Genomic DNA, 6797 nt, shown 5'->3' with positions numbered 1-6797 from the left:
TCATCTCTGGAAAAGTCTGTGTAATATATGTATTAATTTTTTCCTTAAATATTTGGAAGAATTTACCACTGAAGCCGTCTCAGCCTGCAGTTTACTTATAAGAAGATATTTGATTAAAAATTTAATTGATGTATTACATATAGGACTCCAGATTTTCTCTTAGTGTGGTAGGTTTGGAAAACTTCTCCACACGCCCCCAAACAAATTAGTCCAGTTCATCTAAATTGTTGGATTTATTGTCATGGAGTTGTTAATATCTTCTTTTTAAAAAATGTCCATTAGATCTGTAATAATGTCTCTTTTTCACTATTGATATTAATATTAATGTTTTCTCTCTTTCTAAAAAGTCAGATTAGGCGTTTATCAATTTTATTAAGCTTTTCAATAAACCACCTTTTGGCCTGGTTCATTTTCACTATTGTACATGCGTCTTCTATTTCACTGATTTCTGTTTATATCTTTGCTATTTTCTTTTTCTGTGTTCTTTGCATTCAAATTCCTCATTTTCTACCTTCTTGAGATCAAAGTTTAGATTACAAATTTTCAGAAGTTCTTTTTTACGTATTTAAAGCTATAATATTCTCTCTAAGCAACTTTTAGTTGTATTCCACCAGTTTTTATGTCATATTTTCCTTATCATTTGGTTCAAAATATTTTCTCATTCTCACTGTTATTTATTTTTTGACCCATAAGTTATTTAGAAGTGTGTTGCTTAATTTCTAAACTATTGAGGATTTTCTAGTTATCTTTTTCTTCTTGATTCATTTTCATTTCTAGTATAATCCCACTGTGGAATTGTCTATTCTTCTTTTAGTTTGGTCAACACTTGATTTATGTATTTTGAAGCTATGTGTTTAGGTTCAAACAAATGTAAGATTGCTATATTTTCTGTTTTGCCAACACATATGACTAAGAAATGTCCCTCGTTGTGCTAGTCACACGTGAATCAGGACAGTGCTACATCAGTACAGGTAAAACACGTGTGTAAAAGGTGTTTCTAAGAATGCTAGTAGTTTGTTGCATCAGGGTAGTGTTTTCAATGAGAATGTGTTGACCGCACTGTAATGCATGCAATACACTGTGTAAAGACAATAAAAGATGTTCCTGAGAGTGCTAGTTTAAAAAGGAAAAGTCTAGCAATTCTTGTCTTAAAGTGTACTTTGATATTAACATAATCATATCAACTTTCTTTCAGACAGTTTTTGTGTGTTATATCTTTTTCCATACTTTTATTTTCAACTTACTGGGTTTTTTATATCTTCACTGTATGTCTTATAAATGGCATATGGTTGATTAATTTTCAAGTTGGATGATGTTTGTTTTTGAATTATTTAGTCCACTTACATTATATGTAATATAGTTATATTTAAATCCATCATCTTGTTATTAATTTTTCATTTATATCATCTGTTATTTGTTCTTTATTTTTCCTTTCTTGGATTGCTTTGGATTCCATTATTCTACATTTTTCTTCATTGGTTACACACTTTCAAGTATACATTTTAAAAATTATTCTTTTGGGGTGCCTGGCTGGCTCAGTCGGTAGAGCATGTGACTTTTGATCTTGGGGTGGTTTGAGCCCCATACTGGGTATGCAGATTACTTAAATAAATAAATGAACTTAAAAATTATTCTTTTAGTGATTACTCTGGGAATTACAATATGCATCTAAGACTTATTAGAGTCTACTTTAAATTAGTACTATTACCAGTTCCTAAACAATGCAAACAGCTTAACTGCATTTACTCTCCTCCCCACTTTCATGCTACTCTTGTCATATGTTTTACTTCTGCATATGTTTGAACCCAACAACATACTGTAATAAATGTTTTAAAATCTGGTATTCTTAAAAAATAAAATAAAATTTGGTATTCTTCATTCCTTTCAACCATTTCATATTTTCATTTAGGATCATTTTTTTTTCCCAGCCAGAAGAACTCTTTTAGTATTTCTTTTACTGAAGATCTCCCAAGAATTAATTTTCTTAGCTTTTATTATTTGAGAAAATATTCTCTACTCTTTAAAATATACTTTTAAGATAGTTTTAGATCTACAGAAAGTTGTGAAAATAGTATAGACTTCCCATATACTTCACAACCAGTTTCTCCTATTAATAGTATCTTAGTATATATGTCATCATGAATGAAACCATATTAATACATTATTAACTAAAGTCCACAGTTTATTCAAATGTCCTTACGTTATACCTTTTTCTATTCCAGGATCTCATCCAGGATGCTACATAGCACCTAGTAATAATGTTTCCTTAGGCTCCTCTTGGCTGTGACAATTTCTGAAGTTCTCCTAGTGTTTGATGACCATGACAGTTTTGAAGAGTTCTGGTAAGATATTTTGTAAAATATCCCTCCATTGGGATTTGTCTGATACTTTTCTTGTGATTAGACTGGAATTACAGGTTTTGGGGTGAAGAAGCTGGACCTAAAATGCCATTTTCAACATATCATATAAAGGGTACGTACTTGGGTGCCTGGGTGGTGCAGTCGGTTAAGCATCTGACTCTTGATTTTAGCTCGGGTCATTATCTCAGGGTCCTGGGATGGAGCCCTGCATCAGGTTCTGTGCTCAGCATGGAGTCTGCTTGAGTTTCTCTCTCTCCCTCTCTCTCTGCCTCTCCCACGTACGCTCTCTCTCGCAAACAAATAAAATCTTTAAAAAAAAAAAGGGTACATACAATCAAGAAAACTTATCACTATTGATGGTAACCTTGGTCACATGGATGAGGTTGTGTTTGTCAGGTTTTTGCACTGTAAAATTTCCTTGTTTCCATATTATCCTCTCTCAAAGGAAGTCACTATACACAGCCCACATTTAAGGAATGGGGAGTGATGCTCCATCTCCTTGACGGTGGAGTATCTCCATAAGTTATGTGGAGTTTTTCTGCATCTCCATAAGTTATGTGGAGTTTTTCTGCATGGGAGATTTGTCTGTTGCTGCCCTATTTATTTAGTAATTTATGTATATCAATATGGACTCATGAATATTATCTTCTACTTTGGCTTATAACCTAATACTAATTTATTTACTTTATTGTTCAAATTGTTCTGTCTCTGGCCTCTGGGACAGTTTTTTCATTTGGCTCCTGAAAATACTCCCTTAATTGAGTTTTATTCTTTTTTGAGGACTTCAGCACTATCTGGGACTATAAGATGTTCCAGGCTCATTTTGTATATCACCTACTTCAATCCTAGAATCAGCCATTGCTTCAAGGGAGCCAAGTTACTTCTTTTGGAGAATATTATTCAAAACCAAGATCCAGGTACTGGGTATATTCATTGCTACTGGTATGTCACTGCTTATCAGCCATCTCAGCTGACAAAGCAAGCAATATATATGTGTGTGTGTGTGTGTACTAATTCATGTATCTATTTTGTTTTTGAAGGATATTTTTCCTGGATATATAGCTCTGGGATGATACTTTCTCCCCTAAACACTAAAATATCATTTCCTGAGCACCTGGGTGGCTCAGCTGGTTAAGCATCTGCCTTTAGCTCAGGTCATGATCCCAGGGTCCTGGGATCGAGTCCTGCATTAGGCTCCCTGCTCCATGGGGAACTTGCTTCTCTCTCTGCCTCTGTCTCTGCCTCTCTCTCATGAATGAATGAATGAATGAATGAATGAATAAATCTTTAAAAAATAATAAAATAAAATGTCATTTCCTTGTCTTCTGGCTTCAATTTTTTCTGTTATAAGGCATTCATCGATCTTATATTTACATCCCTGAAGATAAATGTTCCTTTTCTCTGAATACTTTTCAGAGGTTTTATGAAGTTCTAGAACAGCATATAAGAACAAACAGGGAATGGAGATAATTTGACTTTCAGAATTGTCATGTTATATTATTTAAAATGCCCAGTTGTCAACAAAAATTACAAAACACTCAAAGAAAGAAGAAAATATGGAAATCAACAGAAACTATCCCAAAGAAGCCCAGATCTTGGATTTCCTTAACAAAGATTTAAAAGTCAGTTATTTTAAATATATTCAAGGAACTAAAAAGCAACCATGTCTAAAGAACTACAGGAAAGTATGAGAATGATTTCTCATCAAATAGAAAATATCAATAAGATGCAGCTAATGAATCATCGAGCTTTGCATCAAAAACCGGGGATGTACTGTATGGTGACTAACCTAATATAATAAAAAAAAAAAGAAATAAAAAGAAAATATCAATAAGAAGATAGAAAGTATAAAAAAGAACCAAGTAGAAATTCTGAAGTTGAAAAGTACAACAACTGAAACAGAAATTTACTAGAGGAGCTTAATAGTAAATTTGAGCAAACAGAAAAAGAATCAGCAGTGAACCTGAAATATGAGTCAATTGAGATAATCTAGTCTGAGGAACATAATAAAGAGTAAATAAAAATGAACACATTCAGTGGGTATAAAGTTTCAGTTATACAAGATGAATAAGTTTTAGATATCTGCAGTACAACATAATGGTAATAGTTAACAAAACTGTATCATACACTTAAATTTTTTTAAGATAGTACATCTCATGGTAAGTGTTCTTGACACAAAACAATACAACAGCCAAAAAACAAAAAGGCACAAGAAAACTTTTGGCAGTGATGGCTATAACTATTACTTTGTGCTGATGGTATTATGTGTGTATACATATGTCCAAACTCATCAAATTGTATATATTAAATGTGTGCACTGTTTGTATTTCAACCATACCTCAATAAAGCTGCTAAGAAAAATAAAACAAAACAAAACAAAAACAAAAACAGAGCCTCGAAGAGCTCTGGGACATTCAAGCATACCAACATATGGGAGTCCCAAAAAGAGGAGAGAGAGAAAGAAGCATGGAGACTATTTAAAGAAATAATGGCAAGAAAACTTTCCCCATTTGATGAAAAATATTAATCTACACATCCAAGAAGCTAAACAACCTCCAAATAGAACGAACGCAAAGAGATTCATATGTAGATACATCATAATAAAAATGATGAAAGACAAAGAATTTTGAAAGTAGCAAAAGAGAAGTAGCTTATGATGTACAGGGATTCTCAATAAAATTAACAGCAGATTTCTCATCAGAAAGCATAGAAGCTATATGGCATGGAAAGACACAGTAAAAGATCTGAAGGAGAAAGATTATCAACAAAGAATTCTATATCCAGCAAAACTATCCTTCAAAAATAAAAGAGAACATAAGAACTTCCCAGATAAACAAAACTGCAAGAATTCCTCCCTTGAAAACATGCTCTACAAGAAATATAAGAGGAGTCCTTCAGGCTGAAGTAAAAAGGGACTACACAGTAACTTGAATTCACATGAAGAAATAAAGAGAACAAGTAAAGGTAACTACATAGATAAATATAAAAGGCAACATAAATGCATTTTTTGTTTGTAACTTTAAAAAATATGTATATCCTATCTGGTTTGAAAGACATCTGCATTAAGAATTATAAATCTGTATTGATGGGCACACATATATAAAGATATAACTTGTATGACAACAAATGATAGGGAAGGGAATGGCACGATATAGAAGCAACGTTTTTGTATGCTACTGAAATTAAATTGGTATTAACCTGACCTATATTGTTATAATTTGTTAATTGTAATTTCCAGGGAAACCATTGAGATTTAATAAATTTCAAAATATTGAGTAAAAGAAATAACAAGGGAAATAAAATAGTACACTAGGAAAAAAATATATATTTCACACAAAAGATAGCAGTAATGGAGGAAAAGAGGAACAAAAAAGACATGACATATTGAACACAAACATAAATCTTATCTCATCAGTAACTACATTAAATGTAAATGGATTAAAGTAATTAAAAGGCAGGAGTTGGCAGAATGAAAGATAACAACTACATCTGACTACATGCTGTTTACAAGAAACTTACTTTATAGGAATAAAAGTACACTGAAAGTGAAAGGCTGGTGAAGGTATTCAAAACAAACAATTACCAAAAGAGAAATGGAGTGACTAAACTAATATCAGATAAAATAGATGTATGAAAAAATTTTACTAGAAACAAAGCTTTTAGAATGATAAAAATGTCAATCTATTAATATAACAATTATAAATATGAAGCAGTAAAACCTCACAGAACAGAGGGAAAAATAGATCAACAATATTTGAAGACTTCAAAGTTCCATCTTCAATAATGGATAGAAAACCTATACAGAAGATAAATAGAATATAGGAATAATGCTATAAACCAACCAGACCTAACAAATATCTATCAAACTTCCAACCTGACAAAAACAGAATATACATTCTTTTGAAGTGCACAAGGAAAAATCTCCAGGATAGGCCATATGTTAGGCTATAAAACAAGTCTCAATAAATGTGAAAGGATTGAAGTCATACAAAGTATTGTCTCAGATGGACATGAAATAAAATTACAAATCATAATTACAGAAGAAAATTTGGAAAATTCACAAATACGTGGAAACTGAACAACACACTATGAAATAACCACTGGTTCAAATAAGAAATTACATGGGGAATTAAAAGATATTTGGGATGAATAAAAATAAAAATGCAATACACCAAAACATAGAGCATGCATTGAAAGCAGTGCTTAGAGGGAAGTTTATAGCTGTAAATTACTATGTTAAAAAGAAACAAGAAAACATGAAAAGATGCTCAACATCACTTATCATCAGGGAAATGCAAATCAAAACTACAATGAGATATTACCTCACATCTGTCAGAATGGCTAAAACCAACAACACAAGGAACAACAGGTGTTGGCGAGGATGTGGAGAAAGGGAAACACTCTTGCACTGTTGGTGGGAATGCAAACTGGTGCAGC

The sequence above is a fragment of the Ailuropoda melanoleuca genome, chromosome 4, assembly GCF_002007445.2.
Source record: "Ailuropoda melanoleuca isolate Jingjing chromosome 4, ASM200744v2, whole genome shotgun sequence".
Lineage (NCBI taxonomy): Eukaryota > Metazoa > Chordata > Mammalia > Carnivora > Ursidae > Ailuropoda > Ailuropoda melanoleuca.
This window is presented reverse-complemented; position numbering follows the sequence as displayed.